The sequence below is a fragment of the Mustela nivalis genome (assembly GCF_964662115.1).
Source record: "Mustela nivalis genome assembly, chromosome: 3".
Taxonomy (NCBI): Eukaryota; Metazoa; Chordata; class Mammalia; order Carnivora; family Mustelidae; genus Mustela; species Mustela nivalis.
In genome coordinates, this window is record NC_139022.1 from 59027881 (window position 1) to 59054124 (window position 26244).

Here is a 26244-nt window from a genome sequence, read left to right on the forward strand (position 1 = left end):
TTTTGTTATAGCTTTTGACTTGTAATTATCTTACTTGGATTTATTTTGTTGTTGGCTGAAATCCACTCAAGAACTTTCTTCGAGACTTTCTCGTGTATACTTTTTTTTTAATAGTTTTATCTTTGTTTCATCTCTGTTGTTTCAATAAATTTGCAACGATTATAATATTTGGGTTAAAATTGTTCTGAAAAATTTGTAAACATTGCTCCACTATCACATGACACTTGCTATTTATGTGGAAGATACTGCCCTGTCTGCTTGTTTATGTAGCTTAAAATAATACAATTTATGAGCTTATAGTTCTGGTAGAGAGAGGACCAATATTAGCTTCACTGGGTTAAAATCAGGATGTCAGGAGGGCCATTTTTTTTTTTTTTTTTTTTTTGTGGAGACTCCGGGTGTAATCCATTTCCTGGAATTTCCCAGCTTCTACAGTCTTACCCCCATTCCTTGTAACCCTTTTCTCTTCCAGTCCAGTAATGCCAGCTGGGTCCCTCTCATGCTGCCATCTTGGATTCTTTCAGGTCTGTCTCTGTTCTCCATTTATAAGCAATTTTTCAACTGTATTGAGCCAACCTGGATAACCCCAAATAATCTCTTCATCTCAAAATAAACTGATAAGCAACCTCATTTCCATCTGCAATCTTAATTCTCCTTTGTCAGGTAAACTAACATACTGTATTAAGACATGGGTAGGGTGCCTGGTGGCTCAGTTGATTAAGCAACTACCTTTCACTCAGGTCATGACCCTGGAGTCCTGGGATCGAGTTCCACCTGGGGCTCCCTGTTCGGTGAAGAGTCTTCTTCTGACCTCTCCCCTCCTATGCTCTCTCTCTCTCAAATAAATAAAATCCTAAAAAAAAAAAATGGGCATCTTTGGAATCCTATTATTTTGCTACCACAGAGCTTTTCAGTTTATCTTTACTGTTCATTTAAACACACACACACACATACACACACACATATACATACCCCACATCTTTATTCATCTGTCAGTGGATACCTGGATTGCTTCCATAGCGTGGCTATTGTTGCAGTATAGGGGTGCATACATACCTTCAAATTAGTGGTTTTGTTTTCTTTGGGTAAATACCAAGTAGTGGAATTACTGGATCACATGGTATTTCTATTTTTAATTTTCTGAGAAAACTCTGTTTGGCTTTCCAGAGTAGCTGCACCAGTATACATTCCCCCAACAGGGCACAGAGGTTTTTTTACTACATATCCTTGCTAACTCTTGTCATTTTGTGTCCTTTTGATACTAGCTATTTGGACAGGTGTAAGGTAAGTCTCCTTTTGGTTTTGATTTGCATTTCCCTGATAGATAAATGATGTTGAGCATCTTTTTATGTGTCTAATGACCATCTGTATGTCTTCTTTGGAAAAATGTCTGTTTATGTCCTCTGTCCATTTGTTGTTTGTTTTTGGTATTGAGTTATATAAGTTCTTTATATATTTTAAAGATATATAAAGATATTTACCTTTTCCCATTCAGTAGGTGGCCATTTCATTTGATTGATGGTTTATCAACCAGTGGTTTTCCACTGTGCAAAAGCTTTTTATTATGGGGTAGTCCCAGTAGTTTATTTTTGCTTTTGTTTCCCTTGCCTGAGGAGATATATCCTGAAAAATGGTGCTACAGCCAATAGCAAAGAAATTATTGACTGTGCTCTCTTCTAGGAGTTTTATGGTTTCAGGTATCACATTTATATCTTTAATCCATTTTGAGGTTATTATTGTGCATGGTATAAAAAAAGTGGCCCTGTTTTATTCATTGGCACGTAGCTGTCTAGTTTCTCAGCACCATTTATTGGAGAGAATGGCTTTTCCCCATTGTATAGTCTTCCTTCTTTTGTCACATATTAATTGACTTTATAATTGAGGTCCTCTCTTCTGAATCATTTATTTGTATGTCTGTTTTTGCGCCAGTACCATACTGTTTTGTTTACTATAGCTCTCTACTATATCATGAAAATTGGAATTGTGATATTCTCAGCTTCATTCTTTCTCAAAAGTGCTTTGGCTCTGCAGTGTCTTTTGTGGTTTCCTACAGATTTTAGTATTATCTGTCGTAGTTTGGTGAAAATGTGATTGGCATTTTGATAAGGATTGTATTCAATCTATCAATTGCTTTGGGTAGTAAGGACATTTTAATAATATTAATTCTTCCAGTCCATGAACATGGATCCATGACTCATGTCCATGTGTTCAGCTCTTGCCGTTGTAGTAGTATATAACCACCCAAATGAAATTATGGTACGATGATAAGCTTCGTTCATGTATCTGAGTTTGGCGGTAACAACTCTGCTTCTGGCTGTTGAGTGCCAGTCGGCTATGGAGGATTTGCTCTTTGTATCTCATTTTGGGATTTGGGCTAATGGAGCTCTAGATATTGGGTCATAGATTTCTAAGGCAAGAATCACAGGCTGATAAAGGACATGCAGAATCTCTCAAAATTCTCGTTAGGCCCAGTTTCTAAACAGGCCCACTATATGTCTACTCATATTCTCAGAGCCATTACTTGGCCAAACATCAGCGGGTCAGGAAGTGGTTCTTCAATAATAGGTAGCAAGGAAGGAATGATTTACTGAATAATCTGATCTATCTCAATAATGATTTTTCTACATCAATTTTTCTTGCTCTGCAGTGTACCTTTTTTTTAAACATTTTTAGTTATGTAATTGTCCTCTTGTCTTTCAACCCTCCCTACTTTCAGGATTTAAAGCTGAGTAGTCTGTCCATGCCAGTATCTTGATTGTTATCTGAGTTTCTTCAGTCACTTTAAGGTCAGAACATATTTTAAAAATGTACACTTATGGTTTTTCTTTATCAATTTGTTGATGTTGCCTAAATTTATCCTTTTTACCTTACTCATCTCTTTATTCATTTAATAATATGTTTCAAGTTCTCACTATGTGCCAAGCATCCTTATGGGTAAAATAGTAGCAGATAAAATAGTAGTAGGTCATGTACATTTAATTTTAAAATTAGTCAAATAAACAAAAGCATTTCATTGATGATTGATTGAAGACTTTAAAGGCAAAAGCTTCAAATAATCATTTGTTCATGTTTATCTCTTCCTTTCTTTCCCTCTCTCCTATGTGTGTATGTGTGTGTGTGTATATGCATACATACAAACACACACACACACACACACTCATCCAAGTATTTTTTTTTTTAAGATTTTATTTATTTACCTAACAGAGATCACAAGTAGGCAGAGAGAGAGAGAGAGAGGAGGAAGTAGGCTCCTTGCTGAGCAGAGAGCCCGATGCAGGGCTTGATCCCGGGACCCTGAGATTATAACCTGAGCCAAAGGCAGAGGCTTAATCCACTGAGCCACCCAGGTGCCCCTTCTCTGTGCTCCATCAGTGTGGTAATGAAGAATTGATTCTTTATGGATTGTAGTAACAGAAATGCTGGTACCCAGATTCAGTGTCATTGGTGCTAAATAGTGTGTTTAGGCATAGTTCCTACTTTCTGGCCCTCCCCGACAATTTGTGAACAACCTAACTTATTTTAGTAAACTACCCAGAATGGATTTTGTTATATTTGTATTCTCAATTGGTAATGCTCCAAAAATACTCTCCCAATTTACTTCAAAAATAAACCAATAAAAGAATTATATATCTACATAAACTATTCCATTTTATTCCCATTTCATACCCTTTTTATAATTCTAAAATGATAACATTAGAGAGATAATAAAAATTGATTTAAGTATAGCAAAAAGTCAATTTTTAATTTAATTCCAGAGGCATAATATTAAAAATTACTTTTTCATTTTTACCAGCACCTGAAATTCATGCCATTACTACTTCAAGAAATATTTCACCCTACAGGCTCTTACTTTTTATCTTTTTAAATTATGACCTTATATCAAATAAAAATTACATTTATTACAAATCTGTTTACACATTTTTGTTTGCATGTACTTCTATTTTCTTCAGATGTTAAGGAAACATTTCGTTTACAATTTTGTACAAATTATTTGCTTTCTTCATATTCTTTTCTTTGAATAAAAGCAAGATTTCTGGCCACAAAACTTATTAATACAAAAAGAGCCCTCCAGCACTATGCCAGGAAGACATTATCGTGGCTGTGTGAAAAGAATATTCTCAGGAATCTTCCTGTGTAAACTACTCTTATAAATTAGAGTCTACTTTGGAAGTTACCAAATGTGATAAAGTGATCTCAAATTTTAGGTCTGCTGTTAGCGGAAAAAACTAGAAAGAATAAAATAACATTTTATGCTTTTGCAATTAATAATTAAAATAATGTCAAAACTCTGGAAAAAAAAAATACCAAAGTTTAACTGTCTACATTTCTTTTCTTTCTTTCTGTACCTTCCCTCATTCCATTTTTTTTTTATTTTTTCAGTATTTACTATATATGCATAATAAGGAATTATAGGTATCATTTAACCAATAGTGTCATGAAAAATACTGAAAAACAACCCTGTGTCACTGTCTTTCCCTACAAAAAATAAAATACTAATATCTATTTCTTTATTTTGTGGAATTTGAAGTTTCCTTATCCTGTAAACTGTTCCCATGCGGCAAGCTATGAGAACTTGAAAAGGAAACAGATCTCTCTAGATTTCAGAAGATAAAGACACTATTGTTTTTTGATGTTACCCAGAGCATAGAATCTAGGCTTTTGGGGACTAGAGAATCACTGCAGTGGTTTATAAGATACTCCCAATCCAACACCAGCAGAGTTTAGGGGTTTGAAAGCATTCAAGAGGCTCGGAAAACCAAATAGCAAACAAAGCCTCTACACATTGTCAGAATGTATAGAAGTCCTATCTCAGGAAACTAAAAGATATATGACATTTTCATGTATTAAATTTTGGGGAGCATTTGTCAGGAACACTTTCTATAATTGTGTAAGGCCAAGGTATTTGATATACTTATCTGCTGGAGGGAAATAATTGTCCTAAATGTCTACTAATAAACTAGTGTATTCTAATCATCTAATAGGCATTTAATCTGCTCTAGCCAATGTGTGGAGCTGTCGTGATTCAGGGTGATGAAACAGACATACTCCAGGCCTTAATGATGCTTATATTCCCGTACAATAACAAAGAGAAAAATAAATCAGTTTTAGATAGGGTATTTCATTTGATAACGTGGTAACCTGGTAATTGAGTGGGAAGTGACCTTAGATGGTTGGCCAGAGAAATTCTAATGATTTAAGCTGAGTTTGGAATTACTAGATGAGATCAGTTATAAAAATATCTAGAAAGAATGTTCCCAGAAAAAAATAAAGCCCCTGTGGAAGAGACATGTTTGTTGATTTCAGGTGTAAAGTCAATATGGTCAACTTATTAAGATGTAGTATGGTATAAAATAATAGTACATTTGTATGTAAATTTTATATATTTGAAATTCATATATATATATATATATATATATATACACACACACACATATGTATATCAATAGTAAGTTTTTGTGTGTGTGTGTGTTTTTTTTTAAATCACAGTATTTTTTTTCCCTTGAGAAGCTGAGTACAGGCTCAGTCATTCTTAACCAACTGAGCCACCCAGGTGCCCTCAGTCATTCTTGCAACAGCTGAGTGGGCATGGAAAGGATATCTAGCCCAAAGCCATCCAACCATAGGTGAGGCAGAGCTTAATAATAGTGCTGGTATATGAGTTCTTCAAACCAATCGGGTCTGTCTTGAAGAGTTTTGCATAAAACATGCAGAAATAGAATACAGGCACTGGCAAGATCCAAAGCTGAACAATACAGAGGATGAAGGAGAAGCACTAGAATAGCAAATAATGTACAGCTGTTGCTATGAAAGCAATAAAGGAACCATGGCCACATGACTGTACTGTATCCTGAATGATTGTATAGTTCCTGAAGAGAATTGCAGTCTCTATGAGCTCTAACTGAGCACCTGCTAAGACTGCACTATTTAATGAATTCCTTATGTGTTCTTGTAATACTGTACCATTTGTTTAGTGTATCTGCATATATTCTTTATGTTCTGACAGAGCTTTAATAACACATGTGATATTTCATGCTCATTAAAAACCATTTGATGAGATAATGTTAAAAGGTTAAGTAGTAAATCTGTACGTTAAACAGTAAAATTTGAAGGTTATACGTTTAGTAAGTAGAAGATATGGGATTAGAATTGAACCATATCTGACACTAACATTAATATTCTAGAATGAGCAGACACTTGGCCAAGTCTTGATGTAACAATGATTCACACATGCGTCTAGTATTCTCAACTTTAATGGAGGTTAGAAATGGATACAAGTTAATGAGAAGACAAACCACAGGCTGGGAGAAAATATTTGCAAAAGATATACTGAAAAAGGACAATTATCCCAAATCACAAAGAATGCTATAAGATGAAGAGTGAAAAAATGAATAAACCAATTAATAAGTAAATAAAAGACCTGAACAGATATGTCACTAAAGAAGATCTATAGATGAGAAATAAGCTCATGGAAAGATACTCATCTAGCCAACATATAATACATCATTAGTTTTTGATGTAGTGTTCAACAATTCACTAGTTGTGTATAATACCCAGTACTCATCACCATACGTGCCCTTGAACATAATAAAAACAAGTAATATTTCAAAAAAGAAAAGATACTCTTTATCATATGCAATTAAAGAATTATAAATTAAAATAATCATGAGATAGTGCTACTAATCATGAGGGAGTCACAAATCAAAACCACAATGAGATCACCTCACACCTGTTAGGATGGTTACTATCAAAAAGACAAGAGATAACAAGCGTTGGTAAAGATGTAAAGAAAAGGGAACACTTGTGCTCTGTTGGTGGGAATGTGAAATGGTGTAGCTACTATGGAAAATAGTATGGGGTTCCCTCAAAAGATTAAAAACAGAACTACCATATGAACCAGTAATCTCAGTTTTGGATATATACCCAAAAGAATTGAAATCGGGGTTATCAAAGAGACTTATGCACTCTCCGGTTCACTGCAGCATTATCCATAGTATCCAGCAAATGGCAACAATCTAGAGATTCCTCAACAAATGTTTGGCTACAGAATCTTTGATATATACATACAATGAGAATATTGTTCAGTCTTAAAAGTGAAGAAAATCCTGCCATATGCAACAACATGTATTAACCTGGAGGACATTATGGTCCATGAAATTAGCCAGTCACAGAAGGGTAAATACTGCAAAATTCTACTTATATGCAGTACCTAAAGGAGTCAGAGTCATAGATAGTAGAATGGTGATTTTCAGGGTCTGGGGGAAGGGAGTTGTCCAGTCCTGTTGAGGTCTAACCTCAACAGGTACAGGTGTCCCCAAAGGAGGGGTGGCATTGGTGAGATGAATGGGAGAGCCACACAGTGAGTTCTGGTCGGTAGTCAGGCATCCCCATCTTTATTCTGATTTTTGAGCTGCTTATATAGGCAGTTTAATTTGGGTAGGTGGTTATATGCTCTCATCGGATAATTTCTCTTTGTTCACCACATGTTATTTTAGTTAAGCCATAAAGAGTACAGACTGTAGCCAGGGATGGGGGACAGGGTGTTGCTTCTTGAGTAATCATGTCCCTCAGAAAGCCATGGGAGGTAGCACAAATATGTGCCTTTTGGTAACTTATTTTGGGGTCTGCAGTAAAAGAAGGTATAGGTTAATGGAAAACGAAGAGCTTTAGGGATAAACTAGATAGTAAAGAACTGCAAGAAAATGGGAGATAGGCTAATGAAAAACGAGAAGCTTTCTGAAGAAACTAAGTATATAGGGAAGAAGTAGGAACGAGAGGCATTACCTTTGTAGAAGGCATGGTGTATTTTAATGGCTCGGTTTGTGAAATCCTTGGACAAACATCAACTTAGGTCTTGGGTCTTGAAGAGTTTTGCATAAAACATGCAGAAATAGAATACAGGCAGTGGCAATATCCAAAGCTGAACAATATAGAAGATGAAGGAGAAGCACTAGAATAGCAAATAACGTACAGTGTTGCTACTGTAGGACACCGTCTGTTGCAGTACACATTTAAAGTTCTCCATTGTCCTGGGTACAAGATAATTTATCTCCTTGGAGTTGCTCCAGCCCATAAGCCTGAGAGATGTTTGCGGCAGACCAGCAAGGGGCTCTTTATTTGGGAGAGATACGGGGATCAGGGGAAAAGGCAAGAGACTAACAGACTACGCTTATCTGTGGGGGTATCCTGCCCTCGGCAGTCAACTGCAGGGCGATGACTCCCTCAGCAGGGTTAGGCCTACATTAGTTCAAACCTTAACCTAGTGGGGCAATGCCCTTGGATCAAGCCTCATGGCTCCCAACAGGAGTTGGGAATTTGCTGTTTTTTGGGTCGAAAGTTTTACTTATATAAGAGGAGTAAGTTCTAGAGACAAACTATACAACATTGGGTCTATTGTTAAACAGTACTATATTGTACACTCAATAAATTATTGAAAAGACGGATCTCATGGTGTTATTACTACAATACAATTAGATAATTGTTAAAAAAAGAACAAAGTAGTTAAGATGTAAGAAAAAATATAGTAACTATTGTTACTGTTGCTTTTGCTCTCCATCTTAGGAATTTTGTTTTATTTTATTTGTTTTAATTAAAACTACTCAATCAATAAAATCTCTAAAGTATCAACGCCAAATAGGTACCTCAGAAATTAGATTTAGGCATCCCTAAAGAACAAATTATTTAATGCCGATTTAAAAACCATCCTACAGAATATGTCATTTGGTCTCAGTAATTTTATTAGGGAAACTCTAGTTTCATGTAAGTTTTACCATGTCTGAAGTGACCAGAAATAATCTGTTTTATGAAGATATTGGATATTATAATTCATTTTATTGGATGTCTAATTTACGTTTTCCATTATTAATATAATCTTAGGTCAATCTTAAACATCTTTGAAAGTAAAGTAACCTAAGGCCAGTAAACTTGTTATCAAGAATAGGAAGTTTTCACTAATTATGTTTTCTGTAGAATAGTAAAGTAAATATTTTACAAAACAGATCACACTTACATTTTTATACTCAGGTAAAACCAGGGCAAAATCATCTTATCATATGGTTTCACTTATTTGTGGAGCATAACAAATAGCATGGAGGACATGGGGAGTTAGAGAGGAGAAGGGAGTTGGGGGAAATTGGAAGGGGAGGTGAACCATGAGAGACTATGGACTCTGAAAAACAATCTGAGGGTTTTGAAGGGGTGGGGGGTGGGAGGTTGGGGTACTAGGTGGTGGGTATTATAAAGGGCACGAATTGCATGGAGCACTGGGTGTGGTGAAAAATAATGAATACTGTTATGCTGAAAATAAAAAATAAATTAAAAAAAAAAAAAAAACCTGCATACAAGTGGAAAAAAAAAAAAATCATCTTATCAAATTTAAGTGATTCATTTTATTTGAAACATCATATAAAAATTTTCCCTTTTTGGGGCGCCTGGGTGGCTCAGTGGGTTAAGGCCTCTGCCTTCAGCTCAGGTCATGATCTCGGGGTCCTGGGATCGAGTCCCTCATCGGGCTCTCTGCTCAGCAGGGAGCCTGCTTCCTCCTCTCTCTGCCTTCCTCTCTGCCTACTTCTGATCTGTCTCTGTCAAAGGAATAAATAAAATAAAAAAAAATTTTTTTCCCTTTTTGTATTTGTAAAATCATATTAATACTTTATTTAAAAACATGAACTGAATATGATAATGAAAAAGCTTCATTACTTTTAATTTTATAACCAACTAAACAAGGATAAACCCACTTTTTAAAATTGCTGTCTAAACAGCAAAATGTTCTTTAGAAAGCCAAACATTGCTCTAGAAATCTGTAAGTATTCAGAGTCTCTGTAAACCAATTAACATTAGAGCTTCTGAATATTCTGTAAAACTTTATAATCCAGTGTATTAATGTACTCCCTTTTTGTATTATAGCTTATGTGTTGGGTAGATATTCCTAGAATATACACATAATGACATATTTTATAAGCAACTGAAAAGGCTAACCATAATTCAAATTAAAATGGATTCCAACGAGGGAGGAGGATCTGTTTAAAGCTTGGCGGTACCACTCTTCACATAAAATAGACACAGAAGCGTTGTCCTTTACAGATGAAAAACACAAATCCTGAAAAAGGCTGCAATAGCCTTTTTTCTCCCCCCCAAATCACAAGTCAAAAACAAGTCAAAACTGAAATTTTAGGGGTTCTCTGGTTGGCTTTGTCAGGTAAGTGTCTGCCTTCAGCTCAGGTTATGATCTCAGGGTCCTGGGATCGAGCCACAGATGAAGTCATACATCAGGCTCCCTGCTCAGCATAGAGTCTGCTTCTCCCTTTCCTTCAGCAACACCCAACTCGTCCATATACATGCTTTCCCTCTCTCTCTCTCTATTTCAAATAAATGCATAAAATCTTTTTTTTTAAAAATGAAATTTTATGGAAAAATTAAAAGTCCTTTAGAGAATTAAAACAAGCTCTCACAGGAGATGGTAATTTTCTATTACTCACTCACGGTGTGGGACCACCAGAAAACTAATCTGAGCAAAAAAGTTCCCATGAAAGCTAAGGTTTAACTTTATGTCAACAAGTGTCACAGTACTTGTGAGTGAGACTCCTAAAGAAATCTCAGTGGTTCCCTCATACTGTTGAAGTGTAAGGTAAGAATTTACACTGAAGGTGAGAACAAAATGAAACAAAGAGCAACAACCACAAAACATACACACAAAGCTGAGCATATTCATTTGCAAGAGAAGGAAACCAATGACAGAAGTGATTGAATTAGGAATTTTTAAGAGCAAGAAAGAGAAGGAGAGAGGGGGGAGATTCATTTTAGTTAAGCTAATTAAAGGTTCAGAGCAAAACTTCCTGATAAGCCTGGACTTGGTTTATTAAAATAAGTCCCAGTGCTGGTTGTTTAGGAAATAGTCTTTATTTAAGTCCAGTAAGGGTCTAGCGTATCGTGGTGTAATGGAGTCTCTCTGAGTTTATGGTCCTTTATCTCCTTCATTTGTTAGAGTCATTTGTTAGCATGTAAGAAAACACTACATTTAGTTTTGGTATTGCCGAGGCAAGGGCCACATTAAGTAGAAAATGTTCTTTCTAAAACAGATCAGAAAAACTGCAAATAGTGAACTACGTTGCTGCAATAAAAGATTTTTGTTTGACTTATAAGTTTTTATTTTTTCAGTTAGTTGTGATCAGGGAAATAGGAAAGTTATGAGACTTTCAATTTTTAGCAATATAGAAAGTAAACAGAAAACCATGCAGTCAGGTTTAAAGTTTACAGTATTACATATAATCACTTTGTCCAAAAGCTTCATTTGGTCTGTAAAACTTGTGCCACAAGAAATGTGTCATTTTGCTTAACATTAGACCCCATGCTAATTGGAGAAATGTGACTGGTGCTCACGTTGGGGGAAATAAAAAACATAAAATGGGTGATTGCTTTTCTATTGTACTCACTAGCTAGCTTAGTGTATGTAATTTTCTAAGACATTCAAATGTTTAAAAGTAATAGAATGTTGAATTTGCAAAACAAGTTTAGTCTCAATATTGATTAATCTGACCAACTATGGTATGGGTATATTTATGAAAGAAAAGGAAAAAATACAACTTTCCATTAGGGGAAACCATCCTTGTGCACCTGCTTTTCTTCCTTATATTTCTTTAAGTAAAACTAGGATTCCAAGATATTTTAAATCCTTTAGCTAACAGCACTCATTCTTTCTGTCATAATTAACATTTCTGATTGTTCCTCTTGGCTTGCAGTAAAATCATTGCAAAGACTATTTTATGCCCCTAGTGATAGATATCTACAGCAGCCCAACCACTGTTATAAATACAATCTGACCTTTTCTAGAACTGTTTGAGTAGATAAATAGGAAAATTTGACTGTATATTGACAACTATAAACATCCTTGGGCTTTCCACAGAGCTAATGAAAGGTCAAGTTTGTGGGAGTGTTGATTTCTTCTAATTTCCAAACTGAGTTACTGCAAGCCTCCATTAAAAATTAAAAATAGAGTGTCAACATTATAAAAGGACACAATCTCTCTGCACACAAACCTCCCTTAGTGGCTTGTGCAAATTAAAATGCTGAAAATAAAAACATGGATGCTTAGAAATAAGGACCCTTATTAAAAAGAGGACAGAGGGTAAAACATGTTGCTAACCTTTTCAAATTTAAATACTTATTTTGGTGACAACGTAATTATCTAATGTCCATTTTTTTATTTAAATTCAATTAGTGAACATACGGTACATCATTAGTTTCATATATAGTGTTCAATGACTCCTCGGTTGTGTATAACACCCAGTGCTCCTCACATCACGTGCCCTCCTTAATGCTCATCACCCAATTACCCCACCCCGTGACCCCCTTCCTCTCCAGCAACTCTGTTTGTTTCCTATGGATTAAGAGTCTCTCATGGCTTTTCTCTATCTCTGATGACTTCCTATTCTGTTTTCCCTCCCTTCTCCTTTGGTCCTCTGCCCTGTTTTTTCTATTTCACATATGAGTGAAGCCATATGATAATTGTCTTTCTCTGATGGACTTATTTCACTCAGCATAATACCTTCCAGTTCATCCACTTCTGTGTTCTTAATTAAGCCTAAAGAATGAGGAAAACCCAAGAAATAATTCTATGTATTAATATATATAACATATAACTTACAATAAAACAACTTTCTATTTTTTTAAGATTTTTATTTATTGACAAAGAGACCACAGGTAGGGGGTGCAGGAGAGGGAGAAGGAGGCTCCTCAGTGAGCTAGGAGCCCAACGTGATCTGGGCTGGGCTGGAGTTCAAGACCTTGGGATCACCCTGAGCCGGAGGCAGATGCTTACCCAACTGAGCCACCCATGCACCCCAAAACAATTTTCTTAACATAGAAAATCCTCAGAATAAATGACAAGATAGGAATTAATTCACCTTTTAGAACTTTGAAAATCTATGCATACTTATTTCCTCCAGTGACAATTTAAAAATTTAGGCTTTAAAATCTTGTCAAATAATACATCCTAGATTTGTTTGGGGATGATCACCCAATTTGCAAAGGGCTTTCCATTTAAAAACAAAAATAATTTTTAATATTTTCACTCAAAACATTTCCTTCAGAGTTTAACGATTATGAGGTAATAGAGTCTGTCACTTTGTGCTGGTTGAATGTAAATTAAAATCATTACCATGCAATATGGAATATAAGCCTTTTCATAGGGGAAGGGGTATCCAGTTTACTATTAAATATATATATATATAATTATAGAATTAATTTTTTTATCAAATGAATGAGGATGGTTGAATTTAAAGGGATTATAAAGTAATTATACTTAGATTACTATATATACTTAATCTCTTAAAAAATATAACCTAGTTTTTCATTAACTTACTTTCAAACTATAGAATAAAGATGGTATAAAATGGGTGAGTCCAAATCAGTATATGTATTGCTGTTTTTTTTACTGTGTAATAATTAGCATATTAGTTTCAGGGATACAAAATAGTGATTTAACACTTGTATATATGTTAAATGATTTCAGTAAGTCTAGTTAACATCCATCACAATCTTTTTTTTTTTTTTTAAGATTTTATTTATTTATTTGAGAGAGAGAGAGACAGTGAGAGAGAGCATGAGCGAGGAGAAGGTCAGAGGGAGAAGCAGACTCCCCATGGAGCTGGGAGCCCGATGTGGGACTCGATCCGGGGACTCCGGGATAACAACCTGAGCCGAAGGCAGTCGTCCAACCAACTGAGCCACCCAGGCGTCCCATCCATCACAATCTTTTTTTTTTTTTTTTTTTATTTATTTATTTGACAGACAGAGATCACAAGTAGGCAGAGAGGCAGCAGAGAGAGAGGAGGAAGCAGGCCCCCTGCCGAGCAGAGAGCCTGATGCGGGGCTCGATCCCAGGACCCTGGGATCATGACCTGAGCCGAAGGCAGCGGCATCACAATCTTATTACAGATTTTTTTCTTGTGATGAGAACTTCCAAAATTTACTTTTATAGAGACTTTCAAATACACCATACAGTATCAGCTATAGACAATGTGTTATACATTATATCCATAACATTTATTTTATAATTGGAAGTTTGTACTTTTTGACCCTTTTCATCCGTACTGTCTGCCCCTCATTCCTATCCTCTGGCAGCCATCAGTATTTTCTGTATATCTATGAGGTGTTTTGTTTTGCTTTGTTTTGTTTTATATTCCAAATATAAGTGAGATCTTAGAGTATTTGTTTTTTCTCTGTCTGACTTACTTCACGTAGCATAAAGTCATTAAGGACCATCTATATTATCAGAAATGGCAGGATTTTTTTTTTTTTTAAATTTTAGGCTTTAAAATCTATTTATTTGACAGAGAGCAAACACAGGTAGGCAGAGAGGCAAGCAGAGAAAGAGGGATGCAGGCTCCCTGCCGAGCAGAGAGCCTGATGCAGGACTCAGTCCCAGGACCCTAAGATCATGACCTGAGCCAAAAGCAGAGGCTTAACCCACTGAGCCACCCAGGTGCCCCAGGATTTTCTATTTTTATGGATGAATAATACTCAATCACATCTGTGCTTAGGTATGTAAGGTCCATTATAAATAATAACACATTTTTTATCCATTCATCCATTGATGGACACTTAGGTTGTTTCCATGTCTTGGCTTTTGTAAATAATGTAGTAATACATATGGAAGTCCCTATATTTTTTTGAGTTAGTGTTTTCATTTCCTTCAGATAAATACACAGAAGTGGAATTGCTGGATCATACGGTAGTTCTGATTTGTAAAGGAAACTCCACACAATCCCATAGTGGCTGCACCAGTTTACATTCCCTCAGCAGTGCACAAGGTTTCCCTTTTCTCCACATCTTCAACATTTGTTATTTTTTGTCTTTTTGGTAATAGCAATCCGAACAGGTGTGAGGGGAGATCTCATTGTGGTTTTGATTTGCCTCTTCCTGATAATTAGTGATGTTGAACCTCTTTTCAGACACCTGTTGCCTATTTCTATGTCCTCTTTGGAAAATTGTCCTTTTTTTTTTTTTTTTTTCCCTCTGAAAGAGTGTGAGCTTGGTGTGGAGAGGAGAGCAAAGGGAGAGAGAATCTCAAGTAGACTCCATACCCAGCTCAGAGCTCGATACAGGGCTCGACTGTGGCTCAGTCTCATGACTGGGAGATCATAACCTGAACCAAAATCGAGAGTCAGACACAATTGACTGAGCCACTCAAACATCCCACCACTGCCCATTTCTTAATCAGGTTGATTGTGTAATTTTTAATGTATTTTGGATATTAACACCTTAATAAATATAATTTGCAAATATTTTCTTCCACTGCATAGGTTGCCTTTTCATTTTGTCGATGATTTCCTTTGCTGTGCAGAAAGATTTCAGTTTGACGTAGCCCCACTTGATAATTTTTGCTTTTGTTGCCTTTCCTTTGATTTCATACCTAAAAAATCATCACCAACTGATCATCATCACAGATACCAACATCTTTCCAGTGTATGTATTCTTTGAGAAGTTTTATGGGTTCAGGTTTTGTGTTCATTTAAACCACTTTGATTTTGTTTTTGTGTATGGTGAAAGACAGTGGTCCAGTTTTCTCAGCACCATTTACTGTAAAGACTGTCTTTTCCCCATTTTGTATTCTTGGCTCCTTTGTAGTTGGCTGACTACTGATGTATAGGTTTATTTCTGGACTGTCTATTCTGTTCCACTGAACTACGTGTCAATTTTAAATACCAGTGTGATACTTCTTTGACTACTATACCTTTGTTTCGTAGTTTGAAATCAGGAAGTATGGTGTTTCCGGCTTTTTGTTTTTGTTTTTGTCAAGATTGCTTTGACTGTTCAGGTTCTTTTGTGGCTTCCTACAAGTCTTAAGATTGTTGATTCTGTTATTGTGAAAAATGTCATTGGAATTTTGATACAGATTGAATTGAATCTGTAGATTTCTTTGGGTAATATGGTAATATTAATGAGATATAACATGTAGGTGATAATAATTTTTCCAATTGATAACCACAGGATATCTTTTTATTTATCTTTTCAATTTTTCTTTTTTCTTTTTTTTTTTTTCTCATCAGTGTCTTGCAGTTTTCAATGTACAGGTCTTCCATCTCCTTGGCTAACTTTATTTCTAAATATTTGGTTCTTTTTGATGCAATTATAAATTAGGTTGTTTCCTTAATTTCTCTTTCTGATAGTTCTGATTGTTAGTGTACAGAAATGCAACAATTTTTGTGTTTTGATTTTGTATCCTACAACTTTACTGCATTTATTAGTTCTAACAATTTTTTAGTGGAATCTTTAGGGTTTACTCTATATAATGCCACGTATCTGTATATAATTATAATTTTACTTTTCCTTTCCTACTTGAATAGTTTTTATTTCTTTGCTTGCTTAATTGCTCTGGCTAAGACTTCTAATACTATATTGAATAAAAGTGGTAGGAGTGGACAGCCTTGTCTTGTTCCTTATCTTAGAGAAAAAGTTTTCAAGTTTTAATTATTTAATATTTTAGCTGGGAGCTTGCTATATATGACCTATATAATATGTCAAGGTTCCCTTTGTGCACATTTCATTGAGTTTTTATCATAAATCGATGTTCAGTTTTATCACTTGCTTTTTCTGCATCTATTGAGATGATCATATTGGTTTTTAGCCTTCATTTTTTAAACAGTGATGTATGTATTATTCTTTATGTTACATCAGTATAAGCCAAAATCAAAATGCACTTTTATTGGCTTATGTAAACTTGATTAGTGATATTCAGGAATTGTTATGTCCAGAAAATGGTGCATACTCATGTCCCCCTTGTTTCCACCAAACTTATCAATGGCTGTCTGTTCTGGCTGAAATAAATTTCAAGACATTTTGCTCAGAAGATTTTGCCAAAATTTTTTATAGTACTGTTTATTTGCTTAAATTGCCATTTAATTGTTCTCTTGATTTTTGGGGGGTGCATATTATTTGTCTTAACAAGTTCTTAATTGGTCTCTTTCAACCTGTTTGTCATTGTTTTAGATTCCTATTTCCAATGCCACCTTGACCTATTTAAATATCTTAAAGAACTCACTGCAAAATCATATTCTAAATTGATACAGTAGAGTTTGGGTTTTAAAAAAGAGCATTCTGATTATAACTTGCAGGGAGAATTTTAGAACAAATGTGTAAGAAAACTCATTAATCTCTCCCAGGACTTGAGTGAGTTTTAAAGCCATTTTTTTGGAACACAGTCTAAAAAAGAAGAATAGCTTTGAGGCAGAAAGTAGAAAGTTCACTTTTGATATGCAGATTTTAAAGAGTTAGAATGTTTTTAGGTGTAGATGACTTTGCTTCTACCTCATTAGAGTACTTCTGACATTGTGAATTCTATCTGTATAGGAAGCAGTAGTGTTTTTACTGTAAATGGTTGTTCATTTAATCTTCTTGGAGCATATTATTTTAGTTAACACCATCTTGCCTTATCAAGAAAGTGGCTTAAGTAAATATTAAGTGAAAGATGTGCTTGGATGAGAAGAAGTGCTTTAAGATATTTTTTCCCATTTGAGTCTTGGGATACATCTTAACAGAAGTATAGACATGCTATCACGGAAAACACCTCTTTGAATGGTTTGTCAACTTTTGAGAAACTTTATATTAGATTGTCAAAATTTCAAGGAATAAGCATTTAGGGAAGACTTAGATTTATAATTAAAGAAAAAAAGTTTCAAAGGATACTACCAGGATTTTAGGACATAGAACAGAGAGCCAGAAATTTTACAATAGTTACCAGGCTTAAGACTGTATTTTGTCATTTTTGCTAATTAATTCTTTTCTGACCCCATATTAATTTGCATAAAAACATTATTGTATGATGGAAACAGTATATTAGAGATCTTGCCAGTTTTCTAACAGCTCAGTAGATTCCAGCAATGTTGAAGCAAATTGGTCTATCTACATTTCTTTTTTTTTTTTAAGATTTTATTTATTTATTTGAGAGAGAGAGACAGTGAGCGAGGAGAAGGTCAGAGAGAGAAGCAGACTCCCTATGGAGCTGGGAGCCCAATGCGGGACTCGCTCCCGGGACTCCAAGATCCTGAGCCGAAGGCAGTCGTCCAACGAACTGAGCCACCCAGGCGTCCCTCTATCTACATTTCTAATCCGGAGATTAAACATAACTATCCAGGTTTAGATAAGAACCTGTCAGAAAAACAAAATATCTATAACTATCTATAACTAATTTTTCTTGATCTTACTAAAATATAATATTTACCCAAAGCTATTTTGCCATTTTGAGATGAGTGCCTGGCATGAAATAGGATATAAGAGCTCAGTCTGGGCACATAGCATGGAATTTTGAGAGTTAATTCTCCTACTTAAATATATAGGTTGCCAGAACTCAGGTGGAAGACCAAGGCAGGGAAGGGTGCAGTTAATGGGCAGAAACATCACTAATAAACGCAGCAAGGAAGAAACTAAACACTCACACAAGCAACAATATTACTTACTAACCAAGTATTTATTGAATGAATGCCTATTTTTTGCAAGACTCTTTGACAGTCATTTGGGATACAATGATAAACAAGACAGGTATTTCTCTTGCTACCAGGCAGAAAAATTGTTTTAATGACTTTACCTAGAGGGAAAAAAATTGCCAGTTTTAAAATTTATTCTTCCATCCTTACCTAATCCTTTGTCATGTTTTACCGGCAGAGACCACACTGGCACCAATGGGGAATAAGTTTTCAAACTAGAAAAACCAAAACAAGGTCAAAGTAAAAAAAATCTGGAGTAAATGAGGCAGGAAAACAGACAATGAGGGGATAGCTCTGGTTTTAATTGGAGTATTCTCTGGGAGTCTACAAAGTCTTGTTTAGACTTAAAGACTTTACATGATACACTTCCTCACCCACTCAAAACTATGAAAGTATAATTATCAAAAGTAAAATTTTATTCTCAAGTTAATATAAATGAACATACATCATATGTTTTATTTAACCCATTATTACAGAAGGCTTTGGCAAAACACTGTGACAACTCTATGACAAAATCATATTGACTCTCCAGGCAGTAGCTGTGAGAGAAAAATCTATGATGAGGTTATCTCTCTTCCCACACCCTGAGTCGGGGGAGGATAGATGATTGTGACAGTTATCCCTTTTTATTCTGCCACCAAATAGGCAGTTCTAGCCATAGCCTTGAAAAACTGCACATTTCAAAAAGGTAAAATCATAACTTTAATGCAATCATAAATTAAGCAAATATATAAGATCTTATTTAGCCCATTAATTAATGAGGGGAAAATTAAGTTATTATGATTGATTCAATAGGTATCTGAGAAGCCAAATTATTTATAGTCAATTTAACAAAGAAATATTAATATAACATTGTTGGGTTAAATATAAACCTGGTTAATGTTCAACAGGCCATAAATCTTTAGAGCAAATCTGTTCCAGCAGACAGAAATTCTTTGTATCATTACAGTATAAAGATCTACAAGAAGAAATTTTACTTAGTCTGAAAGTATAAATCAATAGTAAAAAAATCAAGGAAGTATATTATTTTAAACTATTATTATATATTTTTTGATCACTGTTTTAATATCAAAAGGACTTGCCTCCAAAATATTTGCCTTTCTTTTGCCCCTTTTTAGATAATTATTTTTTTTTTAAGATTTTATTTATTTATTTGACAGATGGAGATCACAAGTAGGATGAGAGGCAGGCAGAGAGAGAGAGGAGGAAGCAGGCTTCCTGCTGAGCAGAAAGCCCCGATGTGAGGCTCGATCCCAGGACCCTGGGATCATGACCAGAGCCGAAGGCAGAGGCTTTAGCCCACTGAGCCACCCCGGTGCCCCAAGATAATTATTTTTTTCTGATGACTTTTGTCATGTGGATATTTCATCCTGTCAAATCTCCTGACACAAATACTTAACTATCTGAATGATTTCATAACCCCTTTTCTCTTGGCTTGAGACCAGGGGAAAAGAACTTCCTTCCTTGTGGTCTTGAGGAGAAAACATATCACTCTGGCAGTACTTTCAGAGGAAATCTTCTCTTGCAAATTCAGTCCCATCATTTTATACTCTGGACATAGGTGATTGCTAATGTGAACAGAGTTGATTTCTAAAAAGTGTAGAGGGCCATTTACCTTTCTTTTGCATAGGGGGATGTATATCTTTTGTATATCCTTTGACTTTGGGGGCTCACCCAAAACAGTAACAGGGAGAGTCCATAATAACATTCTGTTTTAACTTTACAAATGTCATTTTATAATATTTCTTACTTATGTCTGGAAAACTGCCTATGGCGATTAAATTATTCTACAATTATAGTTCATCTTGTAGAGCTACCTGTCTCCCCTTATCTCTCAATTCTGAGCACACTGGGCCCTTGCTTATAATTTGATCTAAATGGAAGTTTCCATTGTATATATTAAATATCAATGCAATATTGAGGTCTAAAACTTACATCTTGGCTCAGATCTGAGCTGAAAAGGAAGTCCCTGTACCTGTGGTTCTCAATGACAATCTGTGTGAATGCAGTATCAGTATCATCTGAGGCTCTCAGATGATATTGAAAATTTATAATAATTTATATTTAAAATATAAATTATTGGTTCTCTACCCAGTTTTATCAATCATTATTGGAGAGCTGACAGGAATCTTTACTCTTCATACTGTCCCTAGATGAATGCCCAGCCAGGTTTTGAAGGACTTACCTGTTGTTTATGTTCATGTGTTTGATGCTTCTGGTATATCTACTTTGGAGTATCATTTTGAGTAGCTGCAGGTGATTATTTTACTATTTTCCTACTTCATGTAAATGTACATTCGGCTCTTTCTCCTCCCCCAGCTTACACCGAATAGAATAACAGGACAAAATCTGAAATTTCAAAGTCAGTTATAAATGATACTACTCAAATACTCATATACTATCTTCATTTTATTTAAATATTTTAGTGTTTTTTTTTAATACTTGAAAAATAATGAGGTGTTTCATATTTACTATGGACAGAGTTAAATACATTGGAAATATCCCTTGTTTACACTCAGGTCATTATTTTTTAGATAGATGATAAATAGCTATAAATGAAGTGATAGACATGTTAAACATCCGCATTGGGGAATCTGCCTCCTAAATATATCAGAAGCTCTTTGAGCCATAAAATGCAGATAAGAGAGTGGTACTCCTCAGATCATGGGATAGTGCTCTGGGTGGTTTAGTAGAACTGCCAGTTAGCTGTTGTGGCCTCTGGGCCTTGGCATTGGATATGGTTCTTGGCCTCATATTTTCGTATATTTTTAAGGGCAGCTGTCACAGGCTGGCACTCTAGTAGGAAATTATGTTCAGTTTTTATCACATGGCTACAAGATCTGGTTATCTGACACAACTGGCATATAGCCAGGAAAAAGTTGGAGTTTCAGAGTTTAACACAATGGCAATTTCTGAGCTGTGGTTACGAGCATGACCCCTAAGATCTTAACATGTTTACTTTTTCAGACTTTTCTATTGCCCTCTCCCTTCCTGGACATCCTGCCTAGACATGCATCTTTACCTTTACCTAGACAGAACATCTTGACCTTTCTGAACTGTGTCTTTGTAATATTGCATATGTTGGTCCATCTGTGGGGAATCAACTCCTTCCAGTTTCACATGACCAATTCCCATTCAACTTTAAGGCTCAGTTTAGAGGATGACTGACTTCAGACGGCTTTGATCATTATTTCCTTTCTTCACAAAAAGTACACTTTGATGTACTGTCATAAAAACCCATAGTCAAATCTGTCCTAAGGTTCATAAAATTATACTGAAATTATTTGTCTGTCATCTTTACTTATCACAATAGTCCTTGGACATTTTATCTCCTTCGGTATGACCACCTAATTAGAAGCTTGTAACAGAGTTGGCATACAGATATGGGTTAATGATTTAGTTATGGTTCCACTGTATGACTGCCTCTAAGACTACTGATAATATTCTTAACTTTTGAAATGTAGAAATAAGAGAAATTATGAGGATTTCATCCTAAAGAACTTTCGCTGAATTTTTCCTTGTAATGCTATCATATTTTTCCATTGCCTTAAGTAACATTTTCAGTTACATATATTACGTGGATGTTCATGTTAGCTCGCTTTTCAAATAATTGTGTCAGCACTCTGATACACAAATTTTCAGTAACTTTATCTAAAGTCTGTGAAGCTACATCAGTTATATTTTACATTAAAATATAAACATACATATTTCTTTTTAATATTCTATATTTTAATCAAATAATCATTAAAGTATGTATATATTTATTCTATATAAAATATGTAAATGTTGATAAGCCCACAAATATTGGTTTTTGTTGTTGAGCAAAGAATCACAGTATTTTATAAAATTTTTCAGAACCACAGAACATCGGAACAAACATATATCTGAACATGTATTGGTTTAAAGGATTCACAAAATATTTATGCTATTTTCAAGTTCTTTGAATTATGGAATTTGAATTAACCATTAATCATGCCACTAATAGTACTCTAAAAATATCATACTGCATTAGAATTTAGAAGTATAATACTAAAGAATTTTGAATCTATACTAGCAAATATTTAATCTTAATTTGATCATGAATGATTTTATGACTTGAGATGAATATATTTTACCATGTTCTACATTCCTCATTATAAAAACAGTAAATGTTCAAAAACCATTAAATGTTCGACTTATATTTTTATGATATGATGAATAATGGTTTGATTGTTTAATGACACTGATTACTGATTTGTTATATTTTTCAGTATTTTTTAGTTCTTTAATTAGAATATTGTTCTGAGAGTAAATATATCATGGAAAAACTGTGATTATAATGTCCAAAGTGAGTTATTTTCTATATCATTTTGACTAGTATGATGAACTTTAACTTAGCTCCAACCAGATAATACAAAATACATATTTTATTCTAAACTGGAAATGACAAATGTCAAGTTAGAATTGACTTTGGCTATGATATAAAACTAAGCTTACTGCATCTGTAATAAAATAATTTTTCACAATAACAGGGGATACTCTTAGTTGCATTTTCTTTATATATATATATATATATATAGAGAGAGAGAGAGAGAGAGAGAGAGAGATTCAAAGATTTTATTTATTTATTTATTTGACAGACAGAAATCACAAGTAGGCAGAGAGGCAGGCAGAGAGAGAAAGGGGAAATCAGGCTCCCTGCTGAGCAGAGAGCCCAATGTGATGCTCCATCCTAGGATCCTGGGATCATGACCTGAGCCGAAGGCAGAGGATTAACCCACTGAGCCACCCAGGCGCCCCTATTTTTATTTTTTAATTGAAGTGTAAACATACAATGTTATATTAGTTGCACTGACACAACATAATGAATTGGCAATTCTATACATTATTCAGTGCTTACTGTAAGAGTAGCGGCCCTCTGTCATCATACAATGTTACTAAATATTATTGACTATATTCCCTACATTGTACTTATCATCTCCATGACTGACTTATTTTATAACTGAAAGTACCTTTTAATTCCCTTTATCTTTTTCACTCACTGCCCTTCCTGTCTCCTCTCTGGCAAACCCTCTAGTTTTTTCTCTGTATATAAGCCTGTTTTGGGCTTTTGTTCATTTAATTGATTGATTTTTTAGATTTCACATATAAGTGAAATCATATGGTATTTGTCTTTATTTGTCTGACATTTTACTTAGCATAACATACTGTAGGTCCATCTGTGTGGCACAGATGTCAAGATTCAAGAGCTCAGTCTTATTTATTCCTGAGTAATACTCCATTCTCTATGTGCATGTGTGTGTGTGTGTGTGTGTGTGTGTGAGCACTTACCCCTTTATCCATTATCTATCAGTGAGCACTAGGTTTCCTTCTATGTTTTGGATATTGTAAATAATGCTGGAATAAACATAGGGGTGTATCCATCTTTTCAAATTAGTGTTTTTGTTTTCTTTGAGTAAATCCCCAATAGTGCAATTACTGGATCACATGGTATTTTTATTATTAATTGTTTTGAGAAACCTCCATATTGTTTTCCAGAGTAGATGCACAAAGTTACATTCCTACCAACAGTGCACAAGGGTTCCCTTTTCTCCATCTCCTCTCCAACATTACTATTTCTTATATATATTTTGATACTAGCTATTCAGATTGGTGTGAGGTACTATCTCCTTGTGGTTTTTATTTGCATATCCCTTATTATTAGTGATGTCAAGCATTTTTTTAAATATTTTATTTATTTGATAGAGATCAGAAGTAGACAGAGAGGCAGGCAGAGAGAGGGAAGGGGAAGCAGGCTCCCCACTGAGCAGAGAGTCCGATGTGGGGCTCGATCCCAGGACCCTGGGATCATGACCTGAGCCAAAGGCAGAGGCTTCTGCCTTCCAGGTGCTCCAATGTCAAGCATTTTTTCCATCCATAGTCAGTTAGCTATCTGTATGTTCCAATAGTTTAAGCATTTTTTATTTCTTTCTTAGGGAAGGAGAGGGAGAAGAGGGAAACTTAAGCAGGCTCCACACCTGGCACAGAGCCCAAAGCAGTGCTTTATCTCAGACCCCTGACATTATGACCTGAGCTGAAATCAAGAGCTGGGAGGCCTAACCAACCGAGCTACCCAGGTGCCCTTCCAGTAATTTATTTTTGCTTTTGTTTCCCTTGCCTAAGGAGCTATATCCATAAACACGTTGCTAAAGACAATGTCCAAGAGATTACTGACAATTTTTTCTTTAGGGGGTTCTATGGTTTTATTTCTAACATTTATCCACTTTTCGTTTATTTTTGTGTATGGTATAAGAAAATGTTTTGTGGTTTTTTATTTCTTTTTTTTAAGATTCCACATATAAGTGAAATCATATGGTATTTGTCTTTATTTGTCTGACTTGGGAATGTTGGGAATATGATGGGAGTTTCCCCAACATCATTATTGAAAAGACTGTCTTTTCCCCATTATACAATTGCCTTTTTTTAATTGACTGTATAGGTATGGGTATATTTCTGGCCTCTATTTTCTGTTCTATTATATATGTGTCTGTTTTTATGCCAAAATTATACCATAATGTTTTGATTACTATGGACTGTAGTATATCATAAAATCTGCAGGTGTGATGATTCCAGCTTTGCTCTTTCTTGGGATTGCTTTGGCTCTTTGAAGTCTTCTGTGGTTCCCTAAAAATTTGTGTATTTTTTCCAGGGCTGTAAAAAAAAATGGTATGGGTATTTTGATGGGGATTTCATTAAGTTTGTAGATTGTTTTGGGTAATATGGACATTTTAGTATTAATTCTTCCAATCCATGAGCATGGGTATGCCTTTTCATTTATTTGTGTTATCTTAAACTTCTTCATTAGTATATTATAATTTTCAGAGTATGAGTCTTTCACCTTCTTGGTTAGATTAATTTCTAGGTATTTTGTTCTTTCCAGTGCAGTTATAAATGAGATTGTTTTCTCAATTTCCCTTTCTGCTATTTTATTATTAGTGAATAGAAATGCAACAGATTACTGAATATCAAGTTTGAATCCTGAAAATTTACTGAATTTGTTTATCTGATGTTTGTTTGTTTGTTTTTGGTAGTTTAGGGTTTTACATACATAGTATTATGTCATCTGCAAACAATGGGTTTTACTTCTTCCTTCCAACTTGAATGCCTTGTATTTTTTTTTTCTTGTCCTATTGCTATAGTTAGGACTTCCACTACTATTTGAATAAAAGTGGTGAGAGTTGACAAGTTTGTCTTATTCTTGATATTAGAGGAAATTCCTTCAGTTTTTCATCATTGAGTATGAAGTTAGCTATGTTTATTTCATATATGGCCTTTGGTATATGGAGATATATTCACTCTTAACCTCCTTTGCTGAGAGTTTTCATCATGAACACATGTTGTATTTTATGAAATACTTTTACTGCATCTATTAAGATGATCATATAATTTATCCTTTCTTTTAATAATGTGATGTATCACACTGTATATTTGCAAATATAGAACCACCCTTGCATTCCTGGACTAGGTCCCATGATAAGAGTGAATGATTTTTTAATGTATTGTTCAATTTGGTTTGTTGATATTTTGTTGAAGATTTTTGCATCTATGTCAATCTGAAACTGACCAGTAGTTTGTTTTGTTTTTCTTGATAGTTTTTTGGTCTGGTTTTGGTGTCAAGGTAATGCTGTCCTCTAAAGTGAACTTGGGAAATTTTCTTTCCTCTTCTATTGTTTGGAATATTTTGAAAAGAAGGGGTATTAACTCTTCTCTAAATGTTTGGTGAAATTCAACTATGAAACCATTTGGT

At 34.8% G+C, this 26244-nt stretch overlaps 2 long non-coding RNA genes across 2 annotated transcripts in view; one reads left to right on the forward strand and one right to left on the reverse strand.

Annotated features, from left to right (window-relative positions):
- The window catches only part of LOC309861185, a 252083-nt gene that overhangs the window by 205624 nt on the left and 20215 nt on the right, over window positions 1-26244 (forward strand). The window lies entirely within an intron of this gene.
- The window catches only part of LOC309861186, a 283824-nt gene that overhangs the window by 2374 nt on the left and 255206 nt on the right, over window positions 1-26244 (reverse strand). The window contains exon 7 of the long non-coding RNA XR_014309809.1: window positions 18630-18694. This is a non-coding gene — a long non-coding RNA (uncharacterized lncRNA). The remainder of the gene's footprint in view (window positions 1-18629; window positions 18695-26244) is intronic.